Source organism: Halichoerus grypus, chromosome 10 (assembly GCF_964656455.1).
Source record: "Halichoerus grypus chromosome 10, mHalGry1.hap1.1, whole genome shotgun sequence".
Classification (NCBI taxonomy): Eukaryota; Metazoa; Chordata; class Mammalia; order Carnivora; family Phocidae; genus Halichoerus; species Halichoerus grypus.
The window spans coordinates 60758805-60775847 of NC_135721.1; positions in this window are offsets into that span (position 1 = coordinate 60758805).

Genomic DNA, 17043 nt, shown 5'->3' on the forward strand with positions numbered 1-17043 from the left:
GGGGTGGGACGTTACCTAGAAAAAAGTGAAAGCCATTGATAACAAGATGGTGAGCACCTTAAGACAGGAATTGTGTCTCACGATAGCATTAATAGATATTGGTGTAACACCTACAATATATTAGGGATTATGCTAAACACTTTTATATGCGGTATTTCATTTACTTTCATGAAAAAAGTGAGGTAGTTATCTCCACTTAATGTTTAAATTCTCAGAACAAATCCATAAGAAGAAGGCAAAACCCAGTTTAAAGAAATTGACAAAAGATTTGAACACTTTACCAAAGAGATATGGGTGGTAAATAAGCACAAAGATGCTCAGCATTGTTAGTCGTTAGTGAAATGCAAGGATATACCATAATAAAATGCCATCACGTATCTATTAGAATGACTTAAAATGTGATGATACCCAGTGCTGATAAGAATGTGGATCATCTAAAAATCTCATATGTTGTGGAGGGAGAACAAAATGACACAATCCTTTTGAAAACTCTTCAGAGGGTTTTTTTTGCAGTTTAGCATACACTTACCATATGGCCCAGCAATCCTGCTCCTAGGTATTTACCCAAGAAAAATGAAAATGTATACCCATACAAAGGACCAGACTTGTACACAGATATTCGTAGTAGCTTTATCCATAATCACCAAAACTGGAAATAATTCGAAAGCGCATCAACTGGTTAATGTATCAAATGGAATACTACTCAGCAATAAACAGGTATGAACTACTAATGCATGAAACAGGGATGAATCTGAAAAGCATTATGCTAAGTGAAAGAAGCCAAACACAAAGGGCCATGATTTGTATGATTCCATTTATATGGCATTTGGAAAAGGCAAAACTAGAGGGAGAAATTCCATTAGTGGTGGCCAGGGGCTGGGGATCAGAGGAGGATATAACTGCAGAGAAATCAACTGGAAACTTTTGGGAAGATGGAAATATTCTGTATATTAATTATGGTGGTGGTTATATGCCTTACACATTTGCCAAAACTCATCAAAGTGTACCTCTAAAAAGAATAAATTTTACTGTATATAAATCCTATTTTAATAAAGCTGACTTAAAAAAAAAAGTTCCTGTGTGATAATGTTGCAAATTTTTTATCTGGGTATTCCCAGCATATTAGAATAGGGCCTGACACATAGTAGGCATTCAGTAAATTAGTGTTAACTAAGAAGAAAGGTGATGCCTTGCCCATGACAATAACATGTTGTTTATTTCCTAGTTTTCTTTAAAATAGTCCAGCCACAATCACTCATGCCAGGCACCATTTCTGTAAGCTCACGCTTATGCAAGTGATATTTCTGTGAAGCCGACCCATGAGTAATTTCTGAGTAGGTATTAAAACACCCTCACGTCTACAAGTCTAATATATTAATAAATGTGCTGTTTTCAATAAGACATCTAAATTTGCATGCACCATCCTACTTGTTATGTTCAGTACTCAATTTTTTAATGTTTCTTGGACACTAGCCAATAAGTCTGAGTCCCTAGTTAGTTCATCTATTACTTTCTCGCCACAATAGATTTGGGTCTCCGCCAAGAAATGGACTAATATTGCATACAAAAACCCTATAATGCATTTCCTGATCTTCTGATATTTCCTTTCCAAGTGAGAGGGGGGAAGACACACACACACACACACACACACACACACACACACAGAGACACAAATCCTATCTATACACACCATCTACTCAAGTTAGGTAAACATTTTTTATTGCTGTTATTAATATCGATGCCTTCTATAATCCAAGTGTTTGCCTGTCCATTTACATGATCCTCTCACCCTGAGGACTAGAAGGGAACAATGAGTTGTAAAATCTGATAATGATCAAAGATGATGCCTCTATGTGAAAAAAAGTCAGGATTGTAGGAGCCCTCATTTCCACAGGAAAAGCACATTTTCTGCATTTGATTTGGCACATTCTCAGTGTCTTAATTTCAGTGATTCCAAAATGAGATGCTCTTGAAGAAGGGAAAGGTTCTGTGTTGGAGAGGGGGCATTTTCTCCCCCGCCTTCATTTCCCTTAAAACATAAGCACAGAACTAATGAACGCTATTAAAGATACTTGTAGAAATGATTCTGATTTGTATCTGATGACTAACTAACCTATTATTGCACTTCTTGGGCAGAGATTAATGGGAAATTCTTAAAGTATAAAGACTCTAACAAGCCTTAGAAATATGTGTGGGCCCAGACTGTACCATGTGACCTCAGAAAGCCGAACCCTGGCTGTTAATATCCTTGACTAATGAACCAAGGCTACAGTCCGTGCTAGCAAAGTGTCAAGAAATAAGTAACCAGAGAGGTGACCTTTTAACATGCTTCTAAATGTAATTTTTAACAGAACAGTGTCAATAAGTTCAAAATCCCATATGCTTTTGATCTGATATGGAAGTACGATGCATCAATATCAGACAGCAAAAGGGAAGGAAAGAAGAAAGCTGGAGAAAAAGGATGAAAAAGGATCTAAAAGAATAATCTGCAACTAAGACACTCAATATCTTTCCTCCACATAGGTAAGAATGTAAGAAATCCTGATTTACTATTTCAACATTATCATCATCATGAAAAAATAATTAATAATAATAATAATAATAGTTTCAGACTATTACTGCTAATCCCCTTAATAACTGTTGTCCTTGCCTAGGTTTGAGATATATTGGATGACCTAGCAACTATCCCCCTCCAGCTTCCAGCTCCTGAATTTTTCATTATTAGATTTAATCTTAGAACATAGACTCTGGTGTCCAATAGATTCTGGGGTCAATTCCCAGCTCTGGCACTAACTGTGTGACTAGGTATATTTCTTAACTTCTATCGAATCTCAGTCTCCATAAAATGGGGCCATTAATAAGATCTTTATTGGATCACTATGAAAATTAAATGGAAAAATGTGTATAAAGCTTTTGGCACAATGTCTGATAAATCCGAAGAGTTTTAAACTGTTAGCTGTTATTACAATGACTGCTAATATTAGCGTTGTTGTTGATATTATTACTTGAATTTCTCTATTTTAATGTCTTTATTTCTACCTTCCCCATTAGAAAGCCAACTGTTTAAATAGTCTCTGCCCTCTTTATACCCTTCACAGTGCACAGCACAGCGCCTCCTACTGGGTGGCTGAGAAGGTGAAAAATGAACAAACATGGTGCATCTCATGTTTAGGCACTGGTGATTGTTTCTTCATAAGATCAAATATGTACCTAATTAGGTTAAAGACATACAAAAAGAAAAAGAAGAGTAAAGATGTGTACTGTTGGAGAGATTTACTCTTTTTTTTTCACTTGGTCTCTTTAATCAGTGATAATGCCATTATTTAGGTGCACCCAAGTTTCAACAAACTTGTGTTTAGGATGATACACATGATAAAAATGTGACTATGATGTCTGTTTATTTTTTTTTAAGATTTTATTTATTTGAGGGAGAGGGAGTGAGAGGGAGAGAGAGAGGGAGAGAGAATCTGAAGCAGACTCTTGCACTGAGCACAGAGCCTGACGTGGGGCTGGATCCCACAGCCTCAAGATCATGACCTGAGCTGAAACCAAGAGTCAGACGCTTAACTGACTGAGCCACCCAGGCGCCCCTATGATGTCCATTTAAAAAATGGTCAGACCACCAAAGAAAGACCATTCCTTTAGTACTGGCAAAAATTTGCCTTTCCAAATGGCTAATCCTTATTTTTGGAGTATTTTGGATTCCATAGTCTTGAATGTCCATCCTACAAATAATTGACGACTCTTTTCTCTTTCACCTCTACTTGGACCAGCAAATGCTGATGAATATCCTCTGGATGGACCAGTTCCTGAGCTAGATCCTCACTCTCAAAGGGATCACAGCCTACAAGTGGAGGGGCATTATAATACAATATAGTAAGTACAAAGCTACAGCAGCTAATTCTTCCCAAGAAGAAAAAGGGTAGTGAATAGTGCTTCAAAGGTTTAGAATTGGAGCTGAGTCTGAAAACATCCATTTTTAGAAATTCATTTTTGTTGATTTGTTCCAATTTTAATATTTGCCTGGAAATGTAATTTCTTTATTTCTCAAATATGTACCTTCTCTCTTGTACACATGAAACAAATCCACATTCCAAATATATGTAATTTCTTTCTTATCCAGTTGCATCATTAATGAACTACACAAGAAGGAAAACTCTTACGTATACAAAACTGGGAAGATAATGTTTTTAAAAATCGGAAAAGAATATAACATGTATATGATTAGGCATTATGTCAAGATCCAGAGGCTGAATCAAAAAATAGGAAGTCATCAACTGAAAAAAAGAAGAAGAAGGAGGAGGAGGAGAAGAAGAAGGAGGAGGAGGAGGAGAAGAAGAAGAAGGAGGAGGAGGAGGAGGAGGAAGGAAGGAAGGAAGGAAGGAAGGAAGGGAGGAAGGGACGGAGGAAGGAGAAGAAGAAAGAACCCAACACACAACCATTTTAATTTTCTTGCTAGATTTTTTCTTTCCTCACACTATCTGGTTCTTCCTCCTATTTTAAAAATCTTAGAGTTAAAAGGTTCCTTCCTGATTCTTGGATTTTTACTTAGAGAAGTTCTTCATCAAACTCCCAGGTTTCCAGGACTCCCCCACATGACGGCAAGATAACATGTCTCCTGGAGAAGAATGAAAAAGGTTTATATTTGTTATTTTGTTTGTTTGTTTGTTTTTTGTTTTTAATGGCAAAATTGTTAGGCATTGAAGGGGAGAATAGAGACAAGGAGGAAAACAAAAGTGTGAGGGGAAAACTCTCAGGGCCCCCTGTGGGAGGCCAAGAGGTTTCTCCATCTTTGCTGAATTCCCCCTTGGCAGAGCTTGCCATCCAGAGCCTAACCTGTGATCTTGGGCTAGGTGGGCTTGTCTAGCCTGAGGCAGAAGCCTGTCCTGCTGGGCCTACTGAAACGAATTCTTAAAATCATAAGGGAAAAATTGGATTTGAGAGAGTCTGTTTGACAAGAACCGGAGTCCTGTAAATGAATTTTCTTAGATCTATAGGCAGAGGAAGGTGGGAGGAGGAGATAGTATTTTCTCTCTGACCTTACCAAACCAGTAAATACACAGTTATAGAAAAGGCTCAAATACTTCTCACTCATCCCTTTTAAAGTGTTAGCTGATAACAGCTAATAAAATTAAGAACCACCAACCTTCAGGGCTACTTTTGAATCGAATGAAGAAATTCTCAATGACCAAAGGTCCTTAGAAGCCCCCAAAGAATTTTCCTTTAAGAATAAAGCTTCAAGGTTGTGGAGCTATTTTCAGCCAAAATATTTTTCTTTTGACTGTCAAAGAAAACCACCCAAATAGACTAACCAGCAGACATCGTTATCCTTAACGTCTTCCATTATCATGTTCAACAGACATTGAGCTGTATGATTTTGAAGCTATGTTGCATGCTTTCCAAGAATTACCTCACTGTTGTGCCCATATTGCTGATGAAAAACTGAGTTTTAGAGTTTTAAAGTAAACTTGGCCCAAATCTCGCAGTAGGAAACCAATACTTAATTGAGAGGTGACTAGCAGGCCAGGGAGGGACTGGGCCCTGAGCTCAAACCTCTCAGATTGATTTTATTTTCCCCATTTTACACAAGAGGAAACTAATGCTCTAAGGAGCTTAGGAACTTGCCCAGGGTCATCCTGCTTGTAATGTAAATGCTCTAATTGTCTTCAAATTTAAACCAAATACAATCTCTCCCAAGGTATTTGGAGTGTAGAAGGCCCTGTTCCCTTCCCAATAGATATTTGCTGCTTTTCTTTCTCGAGAGTTCAAATACTGGGTGAAAACCTCTAGACAGGTCCCTACTTATCCTCTTGATCAAAATTGATAATTGAAATCTCATTACTTCAGCCAGCAAATGGTCTAAAGACGGGCATATGTCTGACTCACTTCTGGCCTGCAAGATGTAATTGGAAACTGCCAACAAGGACAGTACTCCTGGAATAAAAATACAAAGCTTCAGGAGGAGAAGACCTTTGCCAGTCTTGTGTCTGGAAAGCAGAGGTAAAGCCTGGAGCTGTAGCAGCCATCTTATAATCATAAGGCAACAGCCGTAGGACACAAGTCCAAAGCCAGTACACAGAAGATGATGGAGCATAAAGAGATAAAATGCTGTGTTCATAAGGACAGTTTTGAGCTGCTGCCCTAAGACTCCCTAAATCTGCTACTAGGTTTTGTTTGCTTGTGTATTTGTTTGCAGCTGAAGACATTCCTTTTTTTTTTTTTTGAGTCTCTAAAAATACTAAACTTTATTATTTTAGTTTTCCTGTAGCTTTTTTGTTTTATTTTATTTTATTTTATTTTATTTTATTATGTTGTGTTAATCACCATACATCATTAGTTTTTGATGTAATGTTCCATGATTCATTGTTTGAGTGTAACACCCAGTGCTCCATTCAATACGTGCCCTCTTTAATACCCATCACCAGGCTAACCCATCCCCCCACCCCCTCCCCTCTAGAACCTTCAGTTTGTTTCTCAGAGTCCATAGTCTCTCATGGTTCGTCTCCCCTTCAGATTCCACCCCCTTCATTTTCCCTTCCTGCTATCTTCTTTTTTTTTTTTTTAACATACAATGTATTATTTGTTTCAGAGGTACAGGTCTGTGATTCAACAGTCTTGCACAATTCATAGCGCTCACCATAGCACATACCCTCCCCAACGTCCATCACCCAGCCACCCCATCCCTCCCATCCCCCACCACTCCAGCAACCCTCAGTTTGTTTCCTGAGATTAAGAATTCCTCGTATCAGTGAGATCATATGATACATGTCTTTCTCTGATTGACTTATTTCACTCAGCTTAACCGAGACACTGGGCGCATAGTCTTGCCTGTAGCTGTGGAACGGAGCAAAGGTGGTTCCACCAAAGGCAGCTCCTCACCTAGGATTTACTTGTAGCAATCAATATTTTTCAGCTTTTTCCTCAGAGTACTTCCTTGTTTAGAGCCACAGCTGAAAAGCAATGGTGAAAAGCCACACCACTGATAATACCTAATTATCTGCCAGTGAAGTCTAAGGTCAAACAAAAAAACAAAAGTAAATGGCCACCAGGAGCCCATGGTCAAACACTACATATAAAACATGATGATAAGAATTAATTACATGCATTACCTTTAGTTGAGCACTTACTTTACCCCATGTCATGCTTAACATTTTATATTCACTATCTAATTTAAATATCAGTCTAGGTGACAGTTATATCAAAGCTATTTTAAAAGTGAGGAAATAAAACTTTATAAAGTAATAGCCAGTTCAAGCACAGACAGATAGCTGGAAAGTGGCACAGCCAGGGTTTGAATCCAGGTCTTTTACTACCATAAAGGTACAGGTTTTGTCCCACTAACTGAGAGGAGAGTGCCCCTAGGAATCCTTCCATAGGCTGAAATGGCGTAAAGCAAAGAAGCAATCACCATTAATTTATATGGAAAACTTTTTGAGCATTCCCAGCCCCCAAAAATCACCTCTCTCAGACTTTTCTGACAGCCTAGGACACCTCTTGATGCACAAAATAACCTGAGATGTAGCACAAATGCTCACAGACACAGTGCAAAGCCATGGTGGCTTGGTGGCTTGACGCTGCGATGCTGAGTGTGCTTGCAAGGGGGAGGAGCTCGACGGCGAGGGGCTACTCTTGGGGCTGAAGGGTGACCCCTGCGAAACAAATGCTAACGCTATTTTCACTTCTTGCCTTCTGTAAAGGCAAAAATCCCTTTTGGACACCTTTTGGTTAGCAAAAACAGGCAGTACTAATGTGGGTCTTTCATAAAAGTGAAGCGGCATAACTCAAACTTTCAAAAAGTGGCAAATACCTGCATTTGGTGTTTTTAAAACCAATTGAAGGGAATGACTGCCAAGCCAGTGGCTGAGTATTTCAGTTATTTGCTGATTACCTGAATGAACTGTGAACACCTCTGAAAACTAAGTTCATCAAAACCACCTGGTTGTTCAACGGAGGAGCCATTTCCATGGAGACGGTGTGCGTTGCAACATCTGAATCCTATGGACCAGTTTTCCTTTTGCTATCTCTCTCTCCTTCGGTCTAGCATAAATCACGTCAGCTCAAGGAGCCTTTTAGCCTCTGCCTTGGGGATATAACACTAAGAGACATTCCCTGTCTTCAAGTTGTGTTTAGTCTAGCAGTGGAAACAAACATGTGCACAGGTAGAGTGTCCGGCCCATTGGAAATGATCAATAAATGGTGCCCAAATAAACAAATAACTGGAATAAATGGACAAAGCAATTGGATGACTGGAATTTTTTTTAAAGATTTTATTTATTTATTTATTTATTTATTTATTTATTTATTTATTTGAGAGAGAGAGAGAGAGAGTGTGTGTGAGTGGGGGAGGGGCAGAGGGAAAGAGAAGCAGGCTCCCCGCTGAGCAGGGAGCCCAAGAGACTCAGAGCTCAATCCCAGGACCCTGAGATCATGACCTGAGCTGAAAGGAGACGCTTAACTGACTGAGCCATCCAGGCGCTCCGTGAGTGGAATTTTTTATCAGTGGTTCATTCTCACTGTATTGTTACCCTTGAGACTTGTTGGTAAGTGTCTCATAGCTAAAACAAGCTATCCCCCCTCCCCTTCATTTAACTCTGTTACTGCAGAAAATTAGCTCACAGAAAGAAAATGCTTTCCTGCTCAAGAGCACAGTGCTTGGTGGTCTCACTGACATCTCTGCCCCATGCACCTGAAACACCTGGATGGCAACAGAAGCATCAGCGCAGTGTGTTGTCACTTGGTTGTCATTCTGAAAGCATCATAGGGCTGTTGACCCTTGCTGTAAAATGCTTTCAGGGAAAAAAAATACACAACGCACTTGAAAAACCACCTTGTGGGATGATCTAATTGTTAGTTAGATGACTAAAAAGACCAGTAAAGGAATAAAAATATTTATGATGTGTATTTGACTTTGAATACATATTTGAAAATGTACAGGTAAAAAATACAACCAATGAATCTTTTGGAAAGAAAGGATTTCATCGTTGCTATTTATTAGCTAGTTATTCATAATACTAAGCATGCTCCAGTAGAGATATTTTATATTCTCTCTCCTTGTTACATTGATGTTTGATTATCTATCTGAGTGAGGTGGTGGAAGCTGGAAGCAGAGGAAAGAGAATGCTTATATACATATTCACAGGTGGTTTATTTATCAATTGATTTTATTACAAAAGCATTTACTAAGTGCCCAGGCAGACAAAGCAATGAAATTATAACTAAAAATCCCAGTCTCACATTCCTAACTGTCTGTTGAACATATTCCAGACACTCTTCTTTTAACAGGTCCCAAACTCAGCTACATAGCATTTCTAATTCCTTACCCCAAACCTCTACTCTTAGTCCTCGGTTAATCTTAGCAGCATTTATCATGCCATTCAGTTAAAAAAAAAATGCCTGTAACTACATCTGGTACTCTGTCTGTTATCCAAAATATCAAGTTCCAAAGCTTATAGATACAGATATAACCTCTTACACATTTTTCAAAATTCCACCCTACCTTCCTTTACTATCCCACCTTCAGAGGCAATGTGTCATTGAGGTTAAAGTTTATAGTCTGGATAAAAAGGTGAATTCAAACTTTGACTAGCTCTACCCTTCGATAGTTGTGCCATATTCACACTTAACCTTACTGAGCTTATGGCCTCATCTATAGAATAGGGATAAAAATGGTATCTACTTTGTAGAGTTGTTGTCTTAGATGGTGCTTGCCACGTGGTATTATTCCCAGACCCATGGTGTCATTTGTAGTGATAGTAGCAGGAGGAGGGAGGAAAAGGGTACGTGGTGTGCCAGTTTGGATAAAGGAAAATTTATTATCTCTTACAATAGTTAGAAGAAGGATTAATTAACTCAGCAGTTCAACACTGTCATAAAAAGCCCAGGTTCTTTCTTTCTGCTCTCCCACATGGTCAGATGTTTTGCCACAGGTTACAACATTGCATCAGAGCATGAAAATATCTAGCGGAAGGAAATGTCCCGCCCAGTATCTCTTCATAAAAGGAAGGAACCATTTTTCAAAAGCTCCCAGCAAAGTCCCTTCACATTCCATTGTTCAGACAGTGTCACGTGGCATGCCCCTCAGCCAATCGCTAGCAAATTAAGTGGCTTTTCCTCAACTGCTTTAGATTACTAAGGATTTACTCCTGATCTGGGGATGTGGGTGCCTCACTGAGAAGTGGATGCACAAACCCAACTGGAATTCCATTCCCGACGATGGGGTGAGAGGTGGGCCATTGGGCAGGGCATTGACAATGAAAGCAATGAGTACTCAGCGGCGGTTCGGGCCCCCATTGTTTCTTGTATGGAGGGCTGCAACGGCCTCCTAACCAGTGGACTTAACCCTGCTTCCTTTCCTCCCCAGTCCATTCTGCACAGTGTTGCCAAATCTTTCCAAAACAGGGACTTGATGCCTTCTGGAGCTTTTGCTTGGCTTTCTACGTACACGACAAAATGCAAATTCCTCAGCATAGCACTATAAATCCTTTATGTAGCAGTCCAACTTGATCTTTCCAGCTTCATTTCCTGATGCCTACATTCTTCCATCTCCCCAACCACACACACATATCTTATGCTCTCAGCTACACACATGTACCAGCAACTTCCACAAACCTAAGGCTTCTACTTGCTTCTCCTTTAACTTAAAATGCTGTCCTTTCTATTTCTGTCCAACTGGTAAAGATCTCATTTATCCTCCAACATACTTTTACTATTACTATTTCCATCTGGAAAACGCAGGCTGAATTTGTTACTCACTTCTTTGTATGACATCCAGGCATCATGATATCCACAGAAAAAGAGGCTAAAGAAGGCTCTTCCAAGGAAACTGGCCTTAGAGAAAAACAGTTACCACTATAAGCTTTTTGTCATTATTTGACTTCTTAAAATGAGGTCATTATATATTAAATATGGTTATATGCTATCAATTACATTAAATTAATTTAATTAACATAAGAGTAATCTTAAATATTTGTATATAAGTTCATATATAAATAACTATCAAATTAAATATTACATATGAGAATAATACTACCTACCTAAAAATGTCATTATTAGGGTTACATGAGATAATAGGTATAATGCATACAGCTTAATGATGAGGGAAGAATAAGTTAATAAGTGTCATTTGCCTTGACAACCCTAAGCCTTTATATCCCCCATCTTCACTTGTTCATTCATGAAACAAACATTTATTGCTTGCTGTATGCCAGGCATTGTGCTAGGATCCCATGACAAGTGAGGCAGAATTGTAGTTCAGTGGAAGAGATGGGGTAAGCTAGAATCATTAGACTGCTCCCCAAGGGTCGAGTCCATGGAATTGTAGATGAATTTTAAATTATTGTATTTATATTACAGGAAAGAATGGCTTACACGAATTTTTCTAGTTTTTGCCACATTTAATTTTCTAACATGAAATTGGTGCAATGCTTGCTAATAGGTATCAGCAATCTGAAGACACCTGGAACTCACTGAGGGTTCTATTTTCTATTTTTATTAATGACTACAGATTTAAGGCTATAATAGTTACTAATTTCTTGAGGCCATATTAATTTATGAAGACAAATATATATATATATATATATCTTAGTTACTAGGCCACAGAAATATGTATCTTCAAATGCAATTCTGTTAAAATCTTTTTTTTTAATTTTATTGTATTATGTTATGTTAGTCACCATACATTACACCAATTCTGTTAAAATCTTGACACACTCTGAATGAGAAAATAACCCCTGAATGGATAATCTGGTAACTTTTAATAGAGTTTATTGAGCTTCTTAAAGACAGTTCCTTTTTTCATACTGTTTGATGATTCATGATACATTGAGAATTAACAGCTATCTTGTTTATACAATCATTTAAAGGGCTGTTAAGCCCCAAGCTATGATTTAAAAAATGATCTAGGCTCAGTTTAGCATTCATTACACTCAACATGTCAGCCAATGGCGGTACAGAAAAGTAAATACCACTTCATCAAGAAAACACGGCAATGCAATTGACAGCTGACAGAGTCCAGTCAGATATTTCTGCAGACAACTAACTGGCTACTTTTGTAGCATCTGTTTCATTTGACTAAATAACCCTGCTTCCTTCATTTGCTTGTCTGGAAAAGAGAACAAAGAAGGGACAGCATGTGAACCTGCAAAATAAAAGAAAAGGAAAAAGAATGGTCCAGTGTGTGTCTATATGTGGTCTTAGCTTGTGGAAAACAAAGGCCGTGATTATTTTTACGATTTATCCCAAAATTCTTGAGGGAGAAGTGTGAAACTTCGTCAAGTGTAGGGGCCTAAATTTGGACACTCTGATGTCAAGTACCCAGATTGCAACAAACACAACTGAAATGGAAGATAGAGGAATCAGAATAATTTGTGTGGAAAAAGTTACGACAAAATCCAGGCTACATTACTTCACATGTATGTAGGGAGGTGGTGTAGGAATGTAGTAATCTCACCCACTGTTTTGTTTGAAGGGCCCAAATATTATTGTTTTTCTTCCATTTAATCTCTGACTAGTTTAGCTGATCATAGGAAATGCTCACCTAGTGGAAAGCACAAGAGAGGAAAATGGTTTTTTATATTTATGATTTCCTTTGTTACACACCTATCCAATTTCTACAGCTAGTCTCAACCCACCCCACTCCCCTACCCCCAAACACAAAGAAAAAGTAGCAAAGGCAAAGAGAGAGAACAGAAGAAAGAACTAGAGAGAGAGAGAGAGAGAGAGAAAGACCAGTCATTTAATATGTTTGCCTACATGGCATTCTACCTTTGAACCTTCCAAATGCAACTTTATACATTGTCTTTTGACATAATGCAGCTTAGAATCCTGAAAGCTCTCAGTTTAGACAACTAAATTATTGCTTGTCAATTTAGCTTGGGATGAAAGACAGGTGTTTTGTTTCACAGTAAAACTCCATTTAGAGCCTACATTGGCTCTAAATCCAATCCCAGCTTTTTGTTGTGGGCTGGCATTGAAGTGCATCACAGTAGGAATTATCAGTCAGAGCCCCAACAGTCAATCCACACAAGATCCTTCACCCTGGTTCCTCTGGATGGGCATGCCTAACACCATTTAAAAGCAATTGAGATAAAGACTCTTTCCAGCTCCAAGGATTAGAGCTCTTGCTGATATTCCAGTGCCATTTTGCCTCCAACAAAGAACTAAGCTGAGCAAAGTTGAAAATCCCTATTAGTCTTCTTAGGAACCAAGGCAATGCTTTATATTCTTTAGTAAATATTCATTAGGACTGTGTTTTAGTTTATTGAACAGTTATATATTTTTTATATCTCCATTTCAATGAAATGATATAGTGGATCTTCTCGTAACAGGAAATTTTCCATGAGTACATATGCATTTGTTAACTCTGATTTGAGGAGCTTAATGTAAAAGGCCCAATGGAGCTGGCTAAAATTATTTCCATGCAAGTTGAAACCAAAACTTTTCTGTAAGCATCTTTATTTCTCTACCCTCCTCCACTCTGCTATGATTTTCACCATTTCTAGCATCATTTATTCTAATCTATGTGATCATGAAAACCACTCACTCATATCTATTATCAGGGAATGAGAGAACTCTTAGCAACTCTGAAAAATTCAAACCATAGTTCTAAGAAAGTGTTACCTTATTCACCTTCCATAGTGGAAAGTGGGTAGTGGGCTGTTATTTAACATGGGTGGGGCTAGTGTGTACATAGATCTCATAATACTTACTGTTAATAATTCACTACACTGTTAAAGTAATGGAGATTTGTGGTGAAGGAAGCCTTAGGTCAGTATCTACTCCAAGTCCACCACCATTTTAAAGATGAAGTTAAGTAACTTGACTAAGATCGAAGATCAAACTAGTTCATGGCATAGTCAGGATTGTATCCAAGTATTCTGATTGAAAAACTAGTTCTCATTCCACCATGTAGTCTTAAACTGAATTTTTTTTTATGAAAATGATGCTTAGAACTCTTTATGGGGTTCCACGAGTCTTCTATGATCATCTCCTGGGTGACTTATACACACGTAAACTTTTCAGTTAAGGTTTAAATCAAAGAATACTGGAATTACATATTCATGTAACTTTTTTTTTCCTTGAAAATTCTTGAATTAGATGGAGGCTCAGTGAAAAAGTTCTATATGAGCTTCAATAAATTAATACATTTCTTTCAAAGGATTTGTAAAATATCTTTTTTTTTAATTTTTTTTATTTTTTTTAAAGATTTTTATTTATTTATTTGAGAGAGAGAGAATGAGAGAGAGCACATGAGAGGGGAGAGGGTCAGAGGGAGAAGCAGACTCCCTGCCGAGCAGGGAGCCCGATGCGGGACTCGATCCAGGGACTCCAGGATCATGACCTGAGCCGAAGGCAGTCGCTTAACCAACTGAGCCACCCAGGCGCCCGGATTTGTAAAATATCTTGAAGATAAAAGCAGTATCTTATTTATTATCAGTCTTTCGGTGCCTGGCATAATGCCTTGTCCATAAAAAGTTCCAGATGGATGTTTGCTGAATTCTAATTTGATGTTTGATTCAGGTTCCTAATCCTCTATTATCTGTAATTCATCTGACTAGCTATAAACTATATTAATTTCTCTGGACTAAATTTCCTATTTACCAACCAATCTGTTATTAGTTCATCTTTGCCTAAACGTTCAGATTGGAGTGAGGTGATTAGGTAGGGACATGACCTTACCAAATCTCTTTTATTTGGCTATAGGATATGTAGTAAGGGGAGATATATAATTAAGAAGAATAGTTGTTTTTTTTTTTTTAATTTTCAAAAACGTCCTGTATTAAAATAGATAAAACATCTGACTTGTGGTCTTTAAAATAAATGACCAAGGGGCACCTGGGTGTCTCAGTTGGTTAAGCATCTGACTCTTGATCTCAGCTCAGGTCTTCATCTCAGGGTTGTGAGTTCAAGCCCCATGTTGGGCTCCAGGCTGGGTGTGGAGACTACTTAAAATAAAATAAAATAAAATAATAAAATTAAAAGATAAATGACCAAGTGTGTTTTCATGTGTCTAATGGAAATACCAATACAGGTCTATTGTGAAAAATCAAATGAGATTAGAAGTGATGGTAATAAAACTGTTAAAAGCAATATGTAAACAGAACAACACTGGGAGTAGTAATCATAATTATGAAAATATTAACCTTGAAATTTCCTGCATATTCTGGGGTTAGAATAGGATCTTGGGTCAGTTCTTAACAAACAGAAAGAGTTCTTCAGGTTCTAGGGCCAATGACTCAAGACATAAAACATGCAGTAATGACAAGTGAGAGTATCCTTACTGGCCTTTTGCTCTAACTCTGCCTATAAAAAAGAACTGCATTCAAATGCGTGGTTGACAATGAAATGGAAGTTTCATCACATTGCCCTACTCATGACCTCAAAGCTGACCTCCAGATCACCCCTCAGTCAAAATGTTAGAGGAGTCACTGAATGTGGTTTTAAGCTGGATTCAGCCAAGTTTTCCAAACAGAAAACCAGAATATTGTGTTTTCAGTAGTTGTTTTTAATTCTGTGGGGGAGGGCTCCTATGGCATGATTAGCTTTGATGATATCACAATTTATCCATTTGCTGCCAAGATTTTATTCATCCTTTATTTCCCAGGTATCTCCTATGCTGTTAGGAAGGAGCTATCAACTTTTCCTTGCATTGAAAAAGATTAGTATAATTGGACCTATTCTCCAAGTGATCTCTGAGCCAGTTTCAGAATTTATCTGGGTAAAAGGTAAGTGAAGAGGTTAGGATTAGAACCCAAAGGTGTGGTATGGGTGACTTTGCAGCCTGACCTTTCTTTCTCTGCTTATCTGAAAACATATCAATTAACTGTTCTTCAAGGAACCAGCTGTTAAATCAGCGAATTAGTCTGAAAGTGACATAGTACATGGTTAACCAAATTATTTCTTTTTGATTACTTTTTAAACTAAACTTGTTTGCTTTGGCTTTTCTTTTTTAATTTGAAAGATAAGAAATCACACAAGTAAAATGCAAATCAGTTAATTTATTAAGCAGTTCAGTCAAAATTGTTCTATGGCATTATAAACATCAGTTGACTCCTTGCCTTCTTGCCATGAACATTTAGTTCCCTACAGTTTTCTGAAGTCCCTGAAACCACATATACCAAATATTATTCAGAACATTGAATACAGTTTACATATATTTGTACTGTTTCTCTGTCTACAAACACAGCTCAAATTTTAAATTAATTTAAAATACGTGATTTCATTATGCATTTTCTTTCATGTGTATAACTGTTACAATGAAAATAACCTTTTTTTGCATTAAAGAAGGGATTCTTCTTGTTCAAAAATATTATAAACAATGGCTTAAATCAAAAGGTTTTTTTTTTCAGTCTTTAGTCATGATGCCAAAAACTAGGTACGTGTCTGACTTTCCTCCTCAGGAAACTGTCTCTGCCAAATAGTCACTTAGGGGCTTTCTAAACATAACACTTTCATTTTTTTTTCTTTGACCTATAGGCCTTGAGACATATCTGAAGTACCTGTTAATGATCTTTAGGAATTGTTTTGTTCTGTGGTCATGTGGCCACATTCGTCTTTGAATAGAAGATTTTATCAATTTAATGAATGCTAAATTCATTGTAAAACTATTTTACTTTAGGGGCGCCTGGGTGGCTCAGTTGGTTGGGCATCTGCCTTTGGCTCAGGTCATGATCCCAGGGTCCTGGGATCGAGCCCCAGATCGGGCTCCCTGCTCAGCAGGGAGCCTGCTTCTCCCTTTCCCTCTGCCGGCCTGTCTGCCTACTTGTGATCGCTCTCTCTCTCTCTCTCTGTCAAATAAATAAATAAAATCTTTATTTAAAAAAAACAATTTTATTTTATTTTAAAGATTTTATTTATTTATTTGAGAGAGAGAGAGCACGAGCAGGAGGACAGAAGGAGAGGGAGAGAGAGAATCTCCAGCAGACTGCGTGAAGTGTGGAGCCAATATGGGGCTCAGTCCCAGGACCCTGAGATCATGACCTGAGCTGAAACCCAGTCGGACACTTAACACACTGAGGCACCCAGGTGTCCCGCATCATAAAACTA